Raw genomic sequence first — 23,580 nt, 5'->3', positions numbered from 1 at the left:
TATATAGATAACGGAAACAAAAGAGGAAAGGGGGGGAGGGGGAGAGGAAAGAGGGGAGGGGAAAGGGGAGGAGGAAGAGGGGAGGGGGAAGAAGAAGGGAAGAAACAGGCTCACCTTACACTTCCAATATAGATCACGATAAGTAAGGCGTACAAGGCACAATATATGTGCTTCTATATATGAACTAAGACGATAGTGGGCCCCAGGCAGGTACTAAGGTGGGCAAACAATCCCTTGAATAGATAATTATAATAACCTAGAAAAGGAAGCAAAGGTAATGATAATATTGGCATTCCCTATATAAAGGGATATTACCTCATAAAGGCTTTTTTTTAAGAATTATTGGTTTAATGTACGTAATATTTTGGAGCATGCATATAATGCTAGAGTAATAAGGTAATATCCCTTTTATAGGGAATGCCAATATTATCATTACCTTTGCTTCCTTTTCCAGGTTATTATAATTATCTATTCAAGGGATGGTTTGTCCATGTCATGCACACAAAGACTGTTATCAGCGTTTTTTGGCAGGGGCGTTTTCTGGCTGGAAAAAAACCCCAGAACTAGTTTTAGGTGGAGTTTTTCGGCCTGATGCACAGTGGACGGTATAAAAACGCCAATAGCATTAGCTGTAGAAAGCTGTAGCTGTAGAATGAGTTTTTTTAGCGTTTTTAGCTTTTTTTTTTAGCAAACATGTAATCCCACAAAAGCTTTTGGCTCAAAAATGCTGATAAACGCAGAATAGCCTAGTTTTTCCAGCGTTTACGGCTTTTATCAGATTTAGCGTGTTTTACAGCTGAAAAAACTCCTCTTTAGAGCCCATTCACACTAGCGCGACTTGTGAGGCAACTTGTGTTGCCCCAGGTCGCTTGACATAACAAAAGCAATGTTAATCAATTAGTGCCGTCTTAATTGGCACTACTGAAGTTGCTCCGACTTCAGAAAAGGGTCCTGTACTACTTTGAGGCGACCTGTGATCCGACTTGTCCCATATACTTCAATGGGAGTCGCCTCCTTATCTTAATTGAAGCGACTTGTTATCAGGCTTTCCAGGAAGAAGAAAGAGATTAGCCAGGCATTCCCCACATTGCAGCCATGCCTATATGGTGTACATATATATATATATATATATATATATATATATATATATATTTAATGGTATATATATTTAATGGTATATATATTCCATTATCTCTGCTTGGTCCTTGGTCTGTGTGAGTGGCACTGGTGGACACAGATAAGTGGCACTGGTGGACACTGATTCATGGCACTGATACGTGGCACTGATACGTGGCACTGGTGGACACTGATTCGTGGCACTGATACTTGGCACTGGTGGACACTGATTTGTGGCACTGGTGGACACTGATTTGTGGCACTGATACGTGGCACTGATACGTGGCACTGGTGGACACTGATTCGTGGCACTGATACGTGGCACTGATACGTGGCACTGATGTGTGGCACTGGTGGACACTGATATGTGGCACTGATACGTGGCACTGGTGGACACTGATTCGTGGCACTGATACGTGGCACTGGTGGACACTGATACGTGGCACTGATACATGGCACTGATACGTGGCACTGGTGGACACTGATACGTGGCACTGGTGGGCACTGATTCGTGGCACTGATAGGTGGCACTGGTGGACACTGATTCGTGGCACTGGTGGGCAGTGGCACTGGTGGACACATACGTGGCACTGGTGGGCAGTGGCACTGGTGGACACTGATACGTGGCACTGGTGGGCAATGAGGAAATGAGTTAAAAAAAAAAACAGAAAAGGGGAATTAGGTCACAACACATCATATTCTGATTGGCCAAACACAAAGTCTTCTGTCATATAAGTCGTGCAAAATAATTCACAAGTCGCTGTAAAGTCGCGGTAAAATCACGGTAAAGTCGCGGTAAAAAGACGCTCCGACATGGGGCGACTTTATGGTCGTGGCAGTGTGTGGCTCTAAAACCCACTAGTTCTGGGGAGTTTTCCAGCCAGAAAGCACCCCTGCCAAAAACTGCTGATAACAGCCTGTGTGTGCAAGGACACATAGGCTAACATGCTGGGGAGTTTATTGGCTGCAGATAAAAACATCTGACGCCAAAAACAGCAGCTGTAAAAACGTCCCGTGTGCATGAGGCCTTCAGCAGTAAAAACGCTCTAAGGCTCCATTCACACCTGAGCGTATCGTTTTCATGCGTTTTTTCTGGCTTTTTTCAGGCGTTTTTTCAGGCGTTTTTCTGGCTTTTTTTCAGGCGTTTTTTGCAGGTGTTTGGAAGCAGGAATTGACATCTAACAAAAAAGATTGTAATCTGCCAAAAAAGAAGCTCGTTTCCTTTTTTTAACTTCAGCCGTTTTGCTTCAGGGGACAAAACTTTCAGATATGAACAGGGGCCATTGAAATGAATGGGATTTTGCTTGTTGGGCGTTTGGAGACTTCAGAGATGAGCGTTTTACGAATTGAAATACGCTTAGGTGTGAACTGGGCCTAACTCTGATAAAAGCTTAAAAATGCGGAAAAAGCCTATTTAGCATTTATCAGCATTTTTGAGCCAAAAGCTTTTGCGGGAGTAAAGTTTTGCTAAAAAAAAGCTAAAAACGCTATAGCTAAAAAACGCTGCAAACTCATTCTACAGCTACAGCTCTCTACAGCTAACACTACTGATGTTTTTCTAATGTCCAGTGTGCATGGGGCCTAATAATGCACATTTCTTAGTGCTGGGAGAGCTCATTACTACACACATAGATTTTCCAGACTGACAAATGAGCAAACACCAAGCGTTTTTTTTTTCTACAGAAAAAGGGAACACACTACTCAACATTCACTATGCATGTTCACCCATCAACAAAGTCAGAAAGAAAAAGACACGGGGTCCCAAAAATGTGGCAATGCGAACGAGGACATGCAGATACCTAATTTCCTGTAATTTTCTGTAAGATGGACCAGCCTAGAATTTACAGGCGTTTGATCCTGATTGTCAGTTCTTCTTTAATTCCAAAATAACAAGCTTTGTTTGTGTGCCCTCCTGCTTCGAATTTGGCGTCAAACGACAGTGCGCTCAGATAAGAGCAAGTGAATCATCAGATCATGACAATGGAAGAGGATTGATGGTTCTTTTCAGCGCAGAGAAAGAATGTCTAGGGTGACAACATAGAGCTTTTGATCCAAGCAGAACTTTGGCAGGCTTTGAAAGGTCAGAACTTCTGATCTAGACGCAGTGGTCGGCTCTCCAGCATGGTGACACTCCCCAGTAAAAGGGCCTTTATTCTACTGGGGACAAATATCCCAGACAAAGAGAACGCGTAATGGTATCTACAGACCCTGTGGACTTTTGCAGAGCAATCCTTAAACGCATGAATTCTAAAAACAAGTATGTGTCATTGGCACACCTCTTGTTTCCCTAAAGGGAGTCTATTGTTTTCAAAATGTTTTAGTTTTTTGGTCCTAAAATAACAAAATTAGTAAAAATGTACAACTGTTGACATTTCTTTGGAAGATCTTCCAAATACAAATTGCATTAACACTTCTCAATGTATAATGGAGATTCTTTCTGGAGGGAAGGGTTGGCTTCTCACTAATGAGTTGCAGTAAATTGCGATAAAACGTGCTTTAATCCCCTTTTGGACTGGAAGGTTTTGCCCCCTTAATGACCAGGCCATTTTTGCGATACGGCACTGTGTAACTTTAACTGACAATTGCGCGGTCGTGCGATGCTCTTTTTTTTCCCCACAAATAGAGCTTTCTTTTGGTGGTATTTGATCACCTCTGCAATTTTTATTTTTTGCGCTATAAACAAAAAAAGCGACAATTCAGAAAAATATATATATATATTTTTTACGCTCTGCTATATAACATTCCCAATAAAAAAATGTAAAAATCAATTTTTTCATTATTTTAGGCCAATATGTATTTTCCTCTACAAATTTTTGGTAAAAAAAAATCCCAATAAGTGTATATTGATTAGTTTGCTCAAAAGTTATCACGTCTACAAACTAGGGGAAAGATTTAGCTCATTTTTATACATTTATTTATTTTTTTACTAGTAATGGTGGTGATCAGCTATTTTTAGCGGGACTGCGACATTGCAGCAGACAGATTGGACACCTAACTGACATTTTTTACACTTTTGGGGGGACCAGTGACATTACTACCGTAATCAGTGCTAAAATGATGCACTGTTACTACACTAATGACACTGGTAGGGAAAGGGTTAACACCAGGGGGGATCAAAGGGTTAAATGTGTCCCTAGGGGGTGCCTTCTAACTGTGTGGGGGATGGACTAGCTGAATGAACACAGAGACCTGTGTTCCTAAATAGGAGGAACACCGGATCCCTGTGTTCATAACTGACAGAACAGCGGTCTGCCGTATTTACAATGGCAGACCGCCGTTCTGTCTCCACAGGAAGCGATTGTGGGTGCCTAGCGGACATCGCGATCATTGGACCCGCTGATTGGCTCCCCCTGTGGCCAAAAGGGGCGTGCCTACGTGTCCCCACTAGAGGTGCTGCGAAGCGACATACAGGTATGTCATTTCACGGGACAGAGCCGACTTGCACTGTAAAACTACGGTGGCTGGTCGGCAAGCGTTTAAACCATGTTACTACAACACACAAGCATGGGGTAAGTATGCATTGGATGTGTTATCATTCATTGAAAAAGGACACACCAATGCACATATACAGTACATGTTCATGCACCCAAGCTACAGCACTCCACAATGCACACGCCATGCATTGCGATGCAGTGCATTTCCAAAAATATTGTTGGCATGGTTTTTTTTTTAAGCTCTTGCCAGCAGCCCTTTAAGGGGTTGTGAACAACAGGAGGTGGGTGCAGAGTTCTTTAACATGTGACCAATGGGATTGACTTTCACAATGGTCACATGATCGGGAGACCTTTCCACTGACTCCTGATTCTAAACGGTGATTGGATGTGTCAGTAGCAGCCGGTCAGTGTGCTGGGGAATGCTCAGCAGCAGTACACTATGAACGCATATGTGTGTGCTGTGGGCGTTATTGGCTGACTGCCCTGCTGCTGCACAAACTGTATGTTTTAGGTGGTCGGCAAGACATTAAACACATTTAAAGTTAACGGGTAAGTTAAAGCATATGTACACCCAAAAACCTTTCTTTTTAAGTTTTAGATAGGGTAGGAAAGAGTTTACACACAATTTAATTCATATTTTTTCTTCTATTTCTGCATATGGATAATGGCATTGTAAATATTTTAAACTAAAACAAAACCCATCTAAGTACCTTTTTCATAGTCGATATACAGCTGTCACATGATCTAGATCTTTGCCAGCCTGTCTGCAGGGAAACATAAACAGCAGGAGTCCTGTTCTAGTCCTGTGCTGCTGCTCACATGTTTAACCACTTTGCCACTGAGTTCCGTAGTACTACTGCGGCAAAGTGGCTCATTATCGTCTGACGAGGTAGACCTACGTCGTCAGACACTCCCCCTTGTGGGCGGCGCTCGCGCACCGCCAGAGGCTCGCTCCCGCTGTATTCAGTCACAGCAGGAGTTGGGCCAGGGGAGGAGCAGCGGCGATAGCCTCTGCTCTTCCCCGATCTTCGGGGATCTAGTGTGGAGATCCGCCCGCCTGTGTAAACACAAGCGGGCGGATCTCCCAAGTGACAGGGAGTGACAGATCGGAGTGTTCAGCATAGCTGAACACTCCGATCTGTCCCTGGCTCACACAGTCACCTCCCCCCCCCCCCACACGTCAGTAAGCACCAGGCATACATTATCCCCTCCCTCTCCAATAAAATTAACCCCTTCCCTGCCAGTGTCATTTTTACAGTAACAGTGCATATATATAGCACTGATTACTGCAGTAATGTCACTGGTCACCCCAAAAGTGTCAAAAATGTCAGTCAAGGGTCCGATCTGTCCGCCGCAATGTCGCAGTCCGGCAAAAAAAATCGCAGATCGCCGCCATTACGCGTTAAAAAAAAAAACACCAAAAATGACAGAAATCTTTCCCTTTGTTAGTAAACGCAATAACTTTTGCGCAAACCAATCAAAATACGCTTATTGTGATTTTTTTTTTACCAAACATAGGTAGCAGATAACAAACTGGCCAAAAATGTAAAAAAATTTTGATTTTTACATTTTTTTGGGGGGAATTTCACATAAAAAAATGTGAAAAATATTGTTGTTTTTTCAAAATTTACGCTCTTTTTTTGTTTATAGCGCAAAAAGTAAAAATCGCACAGGTGATCAAATACCACCAAAAGCAAGCTCTGTTTGTGGGAAAAAAAGGACGTAAATTTCGTTTGGGTATGGCGTCACACGACCGCGCATTTGTCAGTTAAAGTCGCACAGCGCCGAATCGCAAAAAGTGGCCCAGACGTAAGACAGCAAAATGCTCTAGTGGTAAAGTGGTTAAGGATCTGTTCACATATTGGCGTCTCGGACTGCGGGCAGAATCGCTGCGATTCTGCCCACGATCTCAAATTATTGCAAATCGCTCCCGCGCCATTCCTGTGACTTGCAATGGCACACCAAATGCAGCGCTATTTTCCTGCGATTGTACAAGAACTTATGTTCTGTCTCAGCATCGATTGTACCTGTGACCTCCTTGTAGACCCCCAGTCTGAAAGTGTGTGCAGCAGGTTGAATGATGGCTTTAACAGATAGTTTACTCAATGAATAAAGACTCCAGAGGTGTTCTCCAATGCTTCTTTATGCTTCAAGTTAGCAAAGGCATAAACATAGAGGCTTTTCCATAGATAAATTGACAATGAAGTTACACAGCTTCCACACTCTGCAGTCTCCTCATAACAACTAAACAAAATGGTAGTTACAGCAGGAAAATGGAGGATGGGAGAAACCATCTAGCCAGAAACAGCAGGGGTGCAAGGAAGATACCAATAACATAGCATAACATAACATGTAATAACAACTGCTAGACAGTTAAAGCTGCGTGGCAGCACACTCCCCGTCTGGTATCGTGAGATACCACTACACAATTATTTTCCATAAACATACAATTAACATTGCATACAGTATAATGCTATGTAGCCCTCTCCTCTAAGCTAACTATGCTAGAGGTCTAAGTGACTCCTACACATAACACTGAATCAGAATTTTTGGAAGCAGGCATAATTAGGACTGTCTCAGTGACTGGTCTCAGGAAGGTTTTTGGGCTCCCGTCCTTTACAATCATGACTTCCACACTTCGGACCTTTCCATCATCACTAGCAATGGCCTTTGTAATAACTCCAACTGGCCACTGGATCCGATTGGTTTGCTTGTCTTTTAGAAGAACCAGGTCCCCTTCCTTTAAGTTAGGCTTCTGGGTTTGCCACTTTTTACGTCCTTGGAGAAGTGTGAGGTATTCCCTCCTCCATCTGTCCCAGAAACAATCTGCAAGGTATTGAGCGTATCTCCATTGACGTTTATATATGTCCTTTTCATCAAAGATGCTCTTTGGCGCTGGGATCTGTCCAATTTTCCGGCTCAATAATGCAGCTGGAGTTAAAACAGTTGGACATTCTGGGTCTGTGGATACAGCTGTCAGCGGTCTTGAGTTGATTATTGCTGCGACCTCAGCAAGGAATGTAGTAAGTACTTCATGGGTAAGACGTGAAGAACTCACATCAAGCAACATAGAATCCAGTATGCGCCTTGCCATCTCAATCATACGTTTCCATGCTCCGCCCATGTGTGAAGCGTGTGGTGGGTTGAATTTCCACTGGTTTGCAGTGGCGGAGAAGGTGGTCCTTGGAGGTGTGTCTGAGAAGCTCGCTCCCGCAGGGGTTTGTTAATGCTCTGGGACGCTCTCTCACTATAATTGAACTGGTTGGTCAGTTTTCTCTCCTTCTTGTTCCTGGATGGTATTTCCTCATCTTCTGTCCATTCTTCACTAGCCTGAGCATCAGACTTCCCATCTGTATCATTGTCTCCCGTCTCTGTGGAGTCGTTGGTCTGAGTCTCTTCAATGACTCCCAAATTCACCCCCCTGTCGCCGCGCTTCATCAGAGTCTTTGTGTAACAGGTTTCCATCCAGGGAGAAGTGTACGGCCAGCTGGTCCACGATGCTAATGGGTTTGTAGGCCCGTTCCTTAAAACTGTACCTCACAATGTTCTGGGGGGCATGAGGGTTGTTTGCAGTCAGGATACAAGTGAATTCCTCCTTAAGTTCAGCCTCGCTGAGTTCCAGCTGGTCCGGAGGCTTAACCAGAGTCTTGGCCTGCATCCATTCATCAGCTCCATCTTCCATATCTGTGGAGTCATCTTCATCCTCCAAATTTCTTCTTGAGCAGATGTTGGAACTCAATGCTACAACTTCAGGCCGGATTTCCGGATCAGTATCTGGATCCTCCAGGTGGAAATCGATATCTTCTTCTGAGTTTGTAGAAGACTGGTCCTTTAAAAACTTGGGTCCTGAAAACCAAATGGTTTGTGTGAGGACAACTGCTGGCACTAAAATCTTCTGCATGAATGCTAGAAAGTGCTCTTGCATCTCAGGTTTGTTACGGAGAGTTTTCTTAAGTGCAGCAAATCTGGTTAAAGCTTGTTCTCGATTGTTAGGGAGAGTAAGCCTTGGTACTCGGAAGGGTAATGGAGCTACCCAACTGTTGGAATTGTCCTTGAAGAACTCTTCATCCATAATCTTGATGAACTCCTTGTCTTCGACTGAAGGGGCAATCTTGTTGTCATCACGAGTAGTCTGGTACACTGAATCACCAAAGTCCTTTTGAGAAGTGAGCTTGCAGTTAATACTTTGAAGGGCTTGATATGGAACTTCATTTTTGAAATCAAGTCCTTCCTTCACATAATAGTGCGATGGACATTTCATCAATTGACAGGTAACATTAGTTTTGTAGGAAGCTACATCCAAGAGCTTGTGAGATTGGTCTAAGCAGACTTCTCCTATTATCACCCATCCAAGATCGAGTTTCTGGGCCTGAGGAGCATCATCTGGACCGTTACATAACTCTCTTATTTTATGAACTCTAGGAATGTCTCTCCCTAGTAGAATCAAAATCTTAACATCCTTGTTAAGTGGTGGAATGTAGTTAGCAATGTGACTCAAATGAGGGTGATGACGTGCAACCTCTGGTGTGGGGATTTCTTCTCTGTTGTTCGGTAGCTGATCACATTCGATTAGCGTTGGGAGAGGAAACTCTGTGTCCTCATATTCTGATGCAACTATGAAGCCATGGGCTCTTCTTCCAGAAGTATTGACCTTTCCTGCACATGTCTGCAAGGTATAGGACCAGGTCTCTCCTTGAATGTTGAATAGGTCAAAGAATTCTGTACTGGCCAATGAGCGATTGCTCTGATCATCGAGTATGGCATACATTTTTATGGATTTTTGTGGACATCCTTCAGGAAAAACTCTTACAAGACATTTCTTGCTACAAGACTTGCTATGAAGCCCTTCTCCACATACCTCTGTACACCTTGTGGTAACGGGGTCGGCATATTGCTCAGTTCTCTCCCCGCCATCATTTGATGTAGTCTTGGGGTTGCTGCCGGGTGAAGGTTTCCTTTTGAACAGGTCTGAATGAAGAGCGTCCACATGTTTGGCACTGTTGCAGAGAGAACATCTGATGGCGATCTTAAAGTCTCTAGCTAAATGATCGGAGGATGCACAACACTTAAAACAGATATTATGCTCTTTGAGAAATGACTTGCGTTCTTCAATAGGCTTGTCCTTAAATGCACGACATTTGGAGAGAGAGTGTGGCGCATTATGAATAGGACACTGTTGATTAAGATTGCTTGCTTTAATGTCTATAGCTAAGACATTGGATGCTATTGCAGTCTTCCTCACGGCAATTGGATGCCTTAAATCCTTGAATTTACTGTTGGTGGCAATACCCCTTGAAGTACTTAAGGGAATGGTGGTTGTATCTGGATAGAAGAAGCTTGGGTCATTCTTGGATCATGCAACCTTCCGCACGAACTCTGAAAAATAAGAAAAGGGAGGGAAGGAAACACGATGCTCATACTTATACTTTGATCCTACACTAGTCCACTTTCCTTGAAGATGACTAGGCAACTTTGCTACAATTGGATTTACCCCCTGAGCAGTGTCTAAATAGCTAAGACCTGGTAAACTAGGATCTAACTTAGCAATTTCAAGTTCATGAAGGAGGTCACCTAACTCTCTAAGCTTAACTCTCTCCTTAACAGAGATTTTAGGAAAGTCATTAAGTCTCTGGAATAAGGCAGATTCAATGACTTCGGGGCTCCCATAGTCTTGTTCTAGACGTTCCCAGGCAGCATCAAGGCCTGCTTTAAAGTTATAAATGTAGACAGATTTAAGTCTCTTTACTTGTTCTGAAGATTGACGCCCCAACCACTTTATTAGTAAGTCAAGTTCTGCTTGAGGATCAATGTCCAAGTTCTTGGTTACCGCCTTAAATGTAGATCTCCAACTCCTGTAGTTTTCTGGGCGGTCATCAAATCTAGACAGTCCAGTTGTAATCAACTCTCGTCGAATCATATACTTGCTGAACTCTGCAATGTCAGTGCTTTCAGTTTTAATAGCCACAGGGTCTACTGATGGTGCGCCGTCTTGGGCCATGGTTGGTATCTGATGTTGGCTGGTAGGTAGAGAGAAAGGTGTTGCAGATGGGTTTAATTTAGGTAAGGGTCTGTCGTCTGAAGGTCTCTGAGCATTTGAAGTCAAAGAGAGCTGTATCAAAGGGGGTATAGAGTTCATTCTGTAGTCTTCTGCTGTGCCCTTGTAATCTCTATGCACATAGGGTTGTGGTGGCACATGAGCTGCATAGGTTGATTCACTTGATTTTGTGACATGCGGTAATTGTGGAGGGTCTCTGTTAGTAGGTGTGTCTAGTTGACCAGCTTGCTTTGGTGACACATTGCCTTCTGATCCACTTGCTGGATGATTATGAGAAGAATCTCCAACTGTAGGTGGGACTGTATTGTCGTGGTTCTGAGTTAGACAAACTGTAGGGTCCTTTCAACAGGGTCTTGACAAGCAGCTAAGCTGGTACAAGCTGCTCCTTCTTCTTCCAATAGGGCTTGTTCCAAGACAGATAACTCTGCTAAAGCTACTTCCTTTTCTCTATTATTCTGAAGAATTTCTAGCTGAGCCTCTGTTTCTGCTTGTATTCTTGCTTGAATGCGTTGAGCTTCTGCTTCCTTGCATTTAGCTTCTGCCTTGAAGGCTGCTTCTTTTTCAGAGCAGGCGGCTTGAACCTGGGCTACTGCAACCTTTTGGCGAGCTTTGAGTATTTGGTCGCTCAGTATTGACCTTATAGAGCAGGACCGCAATGACTTAGAAGAAGATTTATGATATGAGCGGGCAGACCTAGAAGATTTTCCTGAGTGTCTGGAAGAAGCAGAGTTACAGGATATAGTCTCATGTAGCTGTGCCAATCTACCTTCTATCTGTGCCTTTGCTTCAAGATATGTACTATGCCTCTGCTGGTCATTAGAAGTAAAGTCCTTTAATTCCAATGCAGCGTCCTCTATGTTGGAATGTGACAATAGGGAATAGTACTTCTCAGAAAGTCTTTTATAATTCTCAAATGCCTTCTTAACCCTTGAGAGAGCAGTGTTCAATTGCTCAGAATTGTTGCTAGTTTCATTAGTGGCTGTTATACAACTTAAAGTCTTTTCCCACAATGCAGTCAGGTTACTAGATGTTTCTTACTTACTTGCTTCATAAACCTCCCTTGCCTTCAAGTATTGATGAGGGGCTCTGACAGGACGAGCAGAATGAAGTAAGGAGTCTGCTTTATCTTGACTAAATGCAGGTAATTCTGTGAGATCTCTGTCAGACATAATAAGTACTGTATTTCTGGTGTCTTGTTAGAAATCTGCCAGAGCTCAGCTCTGTAAGTAGTGGCTTCTGTTATTAAGCAGGCTGGGCTGAGGTATTTTTTGTTACAATAGTGGCTAGTGCTGGAACTAGTTCAAACTGAATCACCTCAGAAGGCTGTAACAGTAATGAAGCATTCAGTAGGTGGCTGGTTTCATATACAGAGTAATGCTTCTGGTGACACACAGGTGTGGTACTTACGTTTCTGAAGCTGGAAATTTACTATTCTGAAGCTGCAGAGATACCTGGAAATTTACTTCAAGTACTTCTTGGAAATGTACTCTCTGAAGCTGTGTATTCCTGTAAATTTACTTTTCTTAAGCTGCAGAGATACCTGTGATGGATTCTTCATGGAAATGTACTCTCTGAAGCTGTGTATTCTTGTAAATTTACTTTCTGAAGCTGCAGAGATAACTGTGTGATGAACCATTGTAAATTTACTGTTCTGTCTCAGCATCGATTGTACCTGTGACCTCCTTGTAGACCCCCAGTCTGAAAGTGTGTGCAGCAGGTTGAATGATGGCTTTAACAGATAGTTTACTCAATGAATAAAGACTCCAGAGGTGTTCTCCAATGCTTCTTTATGCTTCAAGTTAGCAAAGGCATAAACATAGAGGCTTTTCCATAGATAAATTTACAATGAAGTTACACAGCTTCCACACTCTGCAGTCTCCTCATAACAACTAAACAAAATGGTAGTTACAGCAGGAAAATGGAGGATGGGAGAAACCATCTAGCCAGAAACAGCAGGGGTGCAAGGAAGATACCAATAACATAGCATAACATAACATGTAATAACAACTGCTAGACAGTTAAAGCTGCGTGGCAGCACAACTTATTTTGAGCGACAGGCGTCCCTCGATTCTTTTTGCGTGATTTTACAGCGATTCATCGGACGACAAACGTGGCAAAATAGCGCCACATTTGGGATGCCATTGCAAGTCACGGGAATCGCACGGGCGTCCTGAGATTTGCAATGATTCCGGACCGGGGGCAGAATTTGCAGTGATTCTGTTTGTGATCTGAGATGCAAATATGTGAACAGAGCCAAAATTAAAAAAAAAAAAGAGCCTTTGAAATAAGGAGCAAAAATAAATAAATAATATCAATAAACCGTTTTAACCACTTAAAGACCAAGTCTATTTCTGACATTTGTTGCTTACAAGTTAAAATCAGTATTTTTTGCTAGAGCTATGTCCATTATGATGGGCTTCCACCGTCCCTGCTGGATTTCCATTTATTTTGTATCATAGAGAAAGGAGGTGGGGTATCCAATACATAGAGTATAAGAAGGCAAGTGTTTTTACTCTTCACTATTTTTGGAGGCAATGTGATTTCCAGTTCCTCTCTCCAGAGTACATTATATATACACTGCTCAAAAAAATGAAAGGAACACTTTGAAAACACATCAGGGGAAAAATATCAAGCTGGATATCTAAACTGATATTAACTGGGTAATGGGTAATGTGTTAGGAACAAAAGGATGCCACATCGTTTGATGGAAATGAAAACTATCAACCTACAGAGGGCTGAATTCAATGACACCCCGAAAATCAAAGTAAAAAAATTATGCAGCAGGCTAGTCCATTTTGCTGAAATTTCATTGAAGCAACTCCAAAGGATACTCAGGAGTTTTCATGGACGCCACGTGCTTGTATGCATGTCTGACAACGTCAGGGCATGCTCCTAATGAGACAATGGATGGTGTCCTAGGGGTATTTCCCAGGGCATCACTGAGCTCCTGAACAGACTGGGGTGCAACCTGGCGGCGTCAGATGGACAGAAGCATAATGTTCCAAAGGTGTTCTACTGGATTTAGGTATCAATTCCTTCATCCTCCAGCTCCTAGCTGCATACTCTCGCCACAAGGCCGGGCATTGTGGTGCACCAGGAACAACCCACGACCCACTGCACCAGCATAGGGTCTGACAATGGGTCCAAGGATTTCATCCCGATACCTAATGGCAGTCTTAGTTCAATTGTCTAGCCCAGGGATCCTCAAACTATGGCCCTCCAGCTGTTGCGGAACTACACATCCCATGAGGCATTGTAAAACTCTGACATTCACAGACATGACTAAGCATGAGGGGAATTGCAGTTCCTGAACAGCTGGAGGGACATAGTTTGAAGACCCTTGGTCTAGCCTGTAGAGGTCTGTGCATCCCTCCTGAATATGTCTCTCCAGACCATCACTGACCCACCACCAAACCGGTCATGCTGAACGATGTTACAGGCAGCATAACGTTTCCCACGGGTTCTTCAGACCCTTTCACATCTGTCACATGTGTTCAAGGTGAACATGCTCTCATCTGTGAAAAGCACAGGGCACCAGTGGCAGACCTGCCAATTCTGGTGTTCAATGGCAAATGCCAATCGAGCTTCAGGGTGCCAGGCAGTAAGCACAGGTCCCACTAATGGCACTTTTCCACTGCAAGTACCGGCTCGGCTCCACTTGGCCCTGCTTGGCCCAGTTTGGTTTTCCACTGCATGGTACCACATGGTGCGGTGTTGGAACAGTTCGGTACGGTTAGGTACGGTTTGCTTTTCCACTAAAGTAGTACTAAAGTAAGTGGGTGGGATAACAACGATTCTCTGACCAATCAGTGGCTAGTAGTGACAAACAGTCAAGCCTGCATGCAAAGGATTGTGGGATATGGTATCGGTACGGCCCTCTTGGAACCACAACTGAGGTGGTACTGTTTATGGTACTGTTTAGAGAGCCGTACCGTTCAGTTCCATGTAGTGGAAAAGCACAAAAGCGAACCGAACCGTTCGGTTCCATGCAGTGGAAAAGCACCATTAAGGACGTCGGGCCCTCAGGCCACCCTCATAAAGTTTGTTTCTGATTGCTTGGTCAGAAACTTTCATACCAGTGGCCTCCTGGAGGTAATTTTGTAGGGCTCTGGCAGTGCTCATTCTGTTCCTCCTTGCACAAAGAAGCAGATACTGGTCCCCTGCTGATGGGTTAAGGACCTTCTACGGTCCTGCCCAGCTCTCTTAGAGTAACTGTCTCCTGGAACCTTCTCCATGCTCTTAAGACTGTGCTGGGAGACACAGCATACCTTCTGGCAATGACACATACTGATGTGCCATCCTGGAGGAATTGGACTGCCTGTGCAACCTCTATAGGGGTATCGCCTCATGCTACCAGTAGTGACACTGACCCTAGCCAAATGCAAAGCTAGTGAAAAATAGTCAGAATAGATGAGTAGGGGGGAAAATGTCAGTGGCCTCCACCTGTAAAACCATTCCTGTTTTGGAGGTGGTCTCATTGTTGCCCATCTAGTGCACCTGTGAATTTCATTAGGGACCAAAGCAGCTGAAACTAATTAACAACCCCCTCTGCTACTTAAATGAGCAGATTAATATCCTAGGAGTTTAGTTGACTTCATGCTATACTCTGATTAAAAGGTATTCCTTTAATTTGATTTGTTTGAGCAGTGTCTATACAGTATGTATTCCTAGGGGGCATTTCACTCCAGAGGAATGCTTGAAACTTTTTTTAGGTCTCGGGGAACTCCTGCTACAATTCATTTTCATTAAAGATCAGAGGGAAGATGTCCCTTAGATTTTTGGCCTGTGGAAAGAATGAGATCCTTAACGTGTTAATCAGAATGACACCCTTACAGTGTTAATCAGAATGACACCCTTACAGTGTTGATCAGAATGACACCCTTACAGTGTTGATCAGAATGACACCCTTACAGTGTTGATCAGAATGACACCCTTACAGACAACTAAAAAGATCATTGGTGTCCTGCAGCTGGCTGTGCCAAGTGGTATAGACCCCGAAGCTATGCAGACACCATTTAATGGGAGGTCACTCAGCCACAGCTAAAGGAATTCCTAGAAACTTTTGGAGGACTGTAGGGTTTCATGGAACCCTGGATTAGAATGGCTGCTATGGAGAAACCCCTAGGGCAGTGATGGCGAACCTTGGCACCCCAGATGTTTTGGAACTACACTTCCCATGATGCTCAAATACACTGCAGAGTGCATGAGTGTCATGGGAAGTGTAGTTCCAAAACATCTGGGGTGCCAATGTTCGCCATCACTACCCTAGGGGGTCTAATGACGGTAGCATTATTTAGTCAAGGATCCCCTAGTGGATTATATAAATATTGCACTCTAGGCAAAGACCTTTGAAGTTCATATCACAGCAGGGGCCTGGATGGCACAGTAGCACTGGAGGTGGAGCAGTAGTAAAGACCCTTTGAGGCATCAAACGCGGTCTCACTCCAACCAAACCTGTAATAAAGAAACAGTTTTCTATATATCTCTGTTTTATTGATGCCACTGTAGCTCATTATAAATAAAGATTTTTCTCTCCTCATGCCGATCCGCTCTCTGTATGTAACTAATCTTGAGAATTTGGCAGAGATACATTATGGTTGACTCAACAGAGCAGAGCATTCCAATAAAATTGCATGTTCTCTAAGTAAAACAACACTCTACGAGCAACAAAAGAAGCCCCATGTCTTATCATGTCACGTTCCTTGGAAACAAGCCACAGTCAATGTAAACAAGACCAGAGAAACACGCTTCTCTATCTGTCTATAAGTAATTATATAAAGGAAGAGGAACGTTAAATACAAGTTTACATGATAACCGAAAGTTTATGATTTTTTTTTTAGTTTTGGATAGAATAGGGAAGGATTAGAACCTCTGTACATTTTCATTGCTAAGTAGCTTCACCCTTTGTATTTCTAACCCAAAACCAAGAAATGGTAATAATGGAATAGCAACAAAGTATAACAAAGTTTATTATTGTATTTCAGAGTGTGCCAAAAGTATAGGTGAAAAAACCCTTATCAATCTCACTGATATTTTGGTAAAAATAGACAACACTGTTGATATAAACACTAAGGCTACATTCAGGTTATCCAATTTCATGCGATTTTGCATGTGTTCATGAAATGGGCAAAAAATAAAACGTTGCGGTTGTGGTTTCAATGTCAACCCTAAACATGTCAGGTTAAAAAAGACTAAAGCTCAAAAAAGGTGCTTGAGCTACTTTGCCAACTATGTTGCGCATTGGGCAGCCCATGGAAATGAACTGGCTGCCCTATGGGTGTAGTGCAATAACAAGCAGAAAAAGTGAAAATATGCAACATGACATACAGTATATGCCGTGTGTCATAGTGTGAATGGGCCAGAAAGCTCAAAATACTTTATGCACAGACAGGCAGTTGGCTCCAAATTATAACCTATGCTTTAAAGCTAGGTTCACATCTATGCGGTTGATGCAGTTTTAAAACCCATGATTTTGATGCGTTTGTGCATGCAGTTTTCATGCGTTTTTTTCTCTTTAACAAAATGTGAATAGCAGGTTGTTAAGGAGCAGGCGGCTGCCGCAACCTAACAACCATTGAGTCATCAGCTGTCAGCAGGGTTCCCCAAAGAAGAATTGTCAGCAATAAAAAAAAAAAACCAGCGTGGGGCCCCCAAAAAAAAACAGCATGGGGCCCCCCAATCCATAAAAAAACAGCGTGGGGTCCCCCCCAATCTATACCATACCCGAATGGTATTTTTTTCTTTGCCGGTAATTCTTTTTTTTTTACTCTCAGCTGTCAGTGGGGAACCCGGCCACCCACTCCTTAACAACTGGCTATTTCACTGTTTGTTATCGAGAAAAATGCAAAACGCATGTAAAAAAAACATCAAAAACGAAACACTTGCATTTGTGGTGCAGGTCTATTAAAGTCTATTATATGAAGGGGGGGAGGTAGTTGGAAACGGCGCTACCTTTTATATGCGAAATAAAACAACCAGTGATCCAGACCATATGGTAAAAAATGTGCAAGTAAAGTGCCAGTGCAAAGATTGTGTACAAGAATTGTCGTATAGATAAAAACGGTAAAATATATGGCCGGATAATTAAAAGATTACAAAGTGCTGGTGATAATATTTAATTATTGTAACAAGATAGGGTATTGTGTATATATACAATAAATAATAATAAATTATGGTGAAAAAAAGTGTCCACAATTGTGCTTAATCAAATTAAAAAATTGTGGTGGTGATAGTGAGCTTCGGTTGCTAAGTCCCAACTTCCACTAGAGGTCGCACTTACCCCACAGCAAGGCTAGTAATACTGGCTGCAAAGGGTAGGTGAAAAAGAAACTTCCCAGAATTGGCATCAATCTATCCTTACGGACCGGTGGATTCCATCTGAGTAGTAAGCAAAAAACCTCTCATAGCGTAGTACGTAATAAAGAATTACAGAAGGGAGCAGCAGTGACTCACGCTTAGGCTGTAGTAGATCGATTCAGAAAGTGTATGCAGCGCCGAGGGAGCTTCCGCGTTCCACACACGGCGAGCTGCAGACCGGAAGTGACATTGACGTATGGTTCCGCCCTACGCGTTTCGTCATTGGACGTCTACGGGAACGTAGATGAAGTCACAGATGAAGTCACACAATTTCAAAGATGTGTTCGATGTGAACAAGGGCTCACTGACTGCTTTCAGCTGTTGCCTGCAGTTGCTCTAAGGCTGGTCATACATTATACAAATTTCTCGTACAATTTTCCTTTAGATTTACCAAAACCATATAACATAGGGTCAAACCTAAACACTTTCAATTTCTATGCAATCAGGAAGGTTCTTACCCCTACATCAGTGTTTCTCAACCTTTTTTCAGTCAAGGAAGCCTTTAAAATTATGGACAGTCTCAAGGCACCCCATTCTAAAATGTAAAAAACTATTCTAATACTGTGAAGGGGCAGCTTGGATAAATTATTCCATGCTGGCACCATCGCTTGCTTAGATAGTGAAAATGATATGATAGTTAGTGAATATATAATATTCAAATCTTCTAGCTAAACAATATCACATAAATACAATTTAAGTGGAATATGAGTAATGCCATAAATTTTAAGGAACAAAGTGACATGTGCCAAACATTAATAAATACAGTTCATAATAAAAATAATATGCAAAGTGTCCAGTGAAAGAAAAGATTCCAGATAAGTGTAGAATAATATAATCAGTATATTCCAAATTTAACAGATCTGTGATCTTTTATCAGTAGGGTGAAAGTTCTTCCCAATCTTAAGCACTCAAACCAAGAGGAAACAGCACTCCATGTGAACGGAAGACAAGCAAAATTCCCATTCACCAGATGCTGTTGATCCTCCTTGCCATACGGCAATAGGATCAATAAGACTGTGTGGGGTTCCTTTGCCCCTGGTAAAAGCTCCAATCGATCCTGCGATCCCCCTCACTGCCGACTCAAATAGTCCTGACAGGGTGGTTCATGAGGAAAAAAGAAGAAATGGAGAATGGACTCCACATAGTGTAAAAATGTACGGCCTTTATTGAAAGCCAATAACACGGGCTATGCTTAGGGCAAACAAATAAAAAATTGTTTAAAACCAACAGAGACCAATGATCTCCCGTGCAGCTTCCCGCACTCATGTATACTCGGATTCCTGGCTTGCGTTCCACCTACAACTTGTGACGTCACCACATTTACGTGTTTGGACATTTGTTTGACGTCTTCAGAAGTTTTACATAGTTTTACATAATACAGCAACATCCACACATGTAGGACACCCAACGTTAGAGGTGGTGTTTTCTTTCAAAGTAAATACACTTTTGCACACTGGTACTGACTAATATTCCAATGTTTCTCTTCTCCCTCAATTTCTCTCCATCAATCAGCTAATGTCACCCCAGTACTAAGGGAGAGGGTCAAACAAGGATGCTGTGGAGGCGACAGACATCCTCCTTATTAACTTCCCTGGCGGTATGATTATGTCTGAAATTTTGTACCAAAAGCGGTATAATTTTTTGCATGGAAATTTGGTGTATTATGGGCCTACAATTCTTAGTAATTACTGACTTAAACCTGACCAAACAAGACTCTAGTAGACATCCCAGATGTGATAAAGTTTGAAACACAAAATCATGAATTATAATCTAATAAATAATATAATTTTATTCAATAATGTAATAAATAATGAAATTTGTCAAACAAAGAAAATTCAATAAACATCCTGAGTGTGGTAAATTTTGAAACATGGAACTGCACAAAGTCCAACATCACAATCAGGACAATGGAACCTGGTTTCTTTTCTGACTTTCTTTCCATTGCCATCTCTCTTTGAGCAGCAAACTATGCACATCCTGGTAAGTGCTGCCTTTTTTGCTGTTGGCGGAATATAGTCTGCAAAGTAACGACCGGTCAGGCGTTCTGGGTTGACAACGCCAACAGCGCGACGTCCAGGTCTATTTACAGCTTCTGATGGCGTCTGGTGCTTGACAAAAATCCGCTCAGCCACCTTCCAGACAAACTCAGAATGAACAAGAGGCTTGTCACTCTTTGCTCTGTGCAGGATATATGCATTCCAAAGGCATTGTTCCAGAAGATGTCTGAATATTTTCTTATAATATTTTTTTTGCTGTTTGCTCATAGCCGGATAAAATGTAATTGCCTGATTGGCTCTGTCGACACCTCTCATGGTTTTGTTATAGTCTATCACGACTTGCGGCTTCAGCACATCTTTCCCACTTTTTGTGTGGACCATGGCAGTGGAGGTATCCATCGCATTGCCATCGCATTGCCATCATCTTACTCTTCTGCCAGGCAAGCATTTCTCCGTTTTTTTCGTTTTTTTTTGGCAAACAGATGGCACGTCTCGTCGGTTAGGCCTAACGGTACCATATGCGTCAGTTTTGTTTTGTAGCAAAACCTCATATAGTTCCGGGGATGTATAGAAATTGTCCGTGGTCACACAATATCCCTGGTTCAGCAATGGCTCCAGAAGTGTAAGGACAGATGATGTGGCCATCCCATAGCCGCTGTACCTGGGGTTGAACTTCGTGCCTTTACCGGTGTAAATTACAGAATTCCAGATGTACTCAGTGGATGACTCGCAGAGCATATAGGATTTGATGCCAAACCGCGTTCTTTTGGATGCAATGTACTGTATCCAGCTTAGGCGTCCCTTGTAGGCCATCAGATTTTCATCCACGCTGACGTCCCTTTCTGGCACGTAGGTCCGCTGGAAATTGGCCACAATAATTTGCCATACCTCCCAGATTTTTTTTAGTTTGGGCGCATGATGTGTGGCCTCATCAAACTTGTCATTGTTTGTGAAGTGGAAATACTTCATAATCAGGGAAAAGCGGTATTCAGACATCACGGTGCCAAATTCAATTACCTCCTCAGTGAGGAATAATTGCAGGTATGCCAGAGGGTTGTCACGCTCGACATCTACCTTCATCCCAGGTGATCCAGTGAACGGGAATCTTGGGGACGCTACCTGGTCCGCATCGCAGTCAATAGCGCACCAAGTGCGCATATCGCTGAGGTCAGGTGCAGGATCATGGCCGCTGTCACTTGCCAGATCAGTGTCAGACGACAAATGACCCCACGACTCGCTATCGCTCAGTTCTGCGAGCACCTCCGTGTCACTGTCGCTGCCATTCAACTGGTCCAAAAGCGCTTTAGTAAAGTGGTGCTTTTTTGACACCATGTTATATATTTTTTTTGGGGACAAATGACAGTATAATCTCAGGCAAGGGGCACTGTAATGTATCTAATGTCAGATCTGAGGTAATCTGAGGTAATACAGTGTAAACCTCTCATATATATTACATTGCATCACCTCTTTTATTTATTTTTACACTTTTGAATTTCCCGCCCGGTTCCGCTCCCGTGCGCCGCCTCTGCTCGCAGAGAATGGAACCAGGAAGTCAGACGCCGGCGATCAGATCGAAGGACATCGCTGGATCGCCGGGACAAGGTAATTGGACTTCACTGGCAGCTAAGGGGGCTCCGCTGGCACTCTGCAATGCTACCCCGAGCGTGACTCGGGGTTACCGCTCCTGACAGTAAAAGTTAACCCTGAGTCACGCTCGGGATCACCGCCAAGGAGGTTAACAGATGACATCATTGGTTGTTAGGATGCCCGTGTCTAGAAAGTTGTAATGGTGCATAATGAAAAGCTGTGGCTTTGTGTAACTAAAAGGCAGGCTTCATCCACCTGCTGGCTTGTGTACAATTTAATAATTTTTAGGCATTTTGCCAAGGTACCCTTAAAAAAGGGTCAAGGCACCCTGGTTCAAAAAGGCTGCACTACATAGTTGATGGTAAATCTAAAGAAAATTGAATGAGAAAATTGTATAATGTATGGCCAGCTTTACTCCACCTGGGGAAAATTGTTGGCAAAATTTGTCTGACATTTAAATTACAAAAAAAAAAAAAATCAGCAGATGCACAATCCTATGACACTGTATAACTAAAACACTCAGTACAGCTTTTTTTTTATTGCTTTTAAATTGAAACTATCATGTAGCGTTTATATACATTCAGGGATACTCCGGTGCACTACTAAAGTTTACAGCAACACAAGTGGAGGGATTTTCCCCCTGCTCTACCTCTCCATAACTCTAATAGTTTTTCCATACATAGATTCACTACAACAGAACTATTGTTTTGCATCTTACACTGACAAGTGCTAACGAGCTCTGAGCAGTATGTATGGACCTTTAATAAATGGCTCACAATTTAAGTTATATCTGCACTATAAACCATCGGATCTGGATGCACAGTTGGCCGCAGGGGCATAAAGGAATGATGTGAATGTTTCTGCCCACGATGCCTAAATGAGAAACAGACCTCTGGTTATTTTTTGGATTTGTATCAGAATAATGATATTGGAATACTTTCTGTTTTAGGAAGGCGATGATGTGCTTTTTTTAGAGCCTTATAAGTTTTACTTAGACTGTAGCATAAAATTAGAACTCGGCCTGTTCTAAAATATCCCCAGAACATACAATAATATTAAAAATAATGCACCTCTTTCTGTGAAAAGGCAAAAGTATCTACAGAAATGTGAGAATGTTCATAGTTCTAGTACACCTGTCAATTTATATTCAGGGGAAAGTGGCAGATATCTTATGCCTCGTACACACGATCAGATAATCGGACGACTTATTGTTCGCATTTTGTCGCATGATATTAGTATCAAATTCAGCAATGCGTACTAAATGTATGATTTTTGTCGTACGATTCTGGAAAAGCTTCCTGATTGTGTAGCTACGTATCGGATAGTGCAAAACAAAAACAATGGCAGCCATGCTTTTTCCGGGTTATTTTCCTGTTTCTGATAATACGTGGTCTTTGTCTATCCATTTTTAGCGAACGCATACTATACTGATTAAACTACTGCCGTTCGCTAGGTTATCATAAGACAAAAGTTTTGTTTGTCCCTTCATATTTTGTTGAACGAAATGTCGTGATCGGCTGTCGAAAGCTGTGTACCAACAATCAGATTATCATGCAATCAATTTGAAAGCAATTTATTTCGAAGCAGATTATCTGATCGTGTGTACGAGGCATTAGATAGCCCTTTCCATGTATACTACTTAGGGCCCATTCACATCAATGGATGGGTTATGTCCTGTATAATGCGCCCCCAATGATGTACTTTGTATAGGGGCGATGTTATGCCTTGGTACAATGCATCGCACGGTTTACTTTTTTTTTTCCAGTGATATTACAATTTCACAAAATGACATTTTGTTTCAAATTTGTGCTCTGCAGCATCTTTAACCATTTGAACTCTGGAAGATTTACACCCCTTCATGACCAGGCCATTTTTTGCTAATCTGCACTGCATTACTTTAACTGACAATTGCGTGGCCATGCGACACTGTATCCAAATAAAAGTCAAACCCTTTTTTTCCCATAAATAGAGCTTTCTGTTGGTGGTATTTGAATCACCTCTGCAGTTTTTATTTTTTGCACTTAAAAAATCGAAT

The sequence above is a fragment of the Pelophylax lessonae genome, assembly GCF_965119305.1.
Source record: "Pelophylax lessonae genome assembly, chromosome: 4".
In the NCBI taxonomy this organism is placed as follows: Eukaryota; Metazoa; Chordata; class Amphibia; order Anura; family Ranidae; genus Pelophylax; species Pelophylax lessonae.
This window is presented reverse-complemented; position numbering follows the sequence as displayed.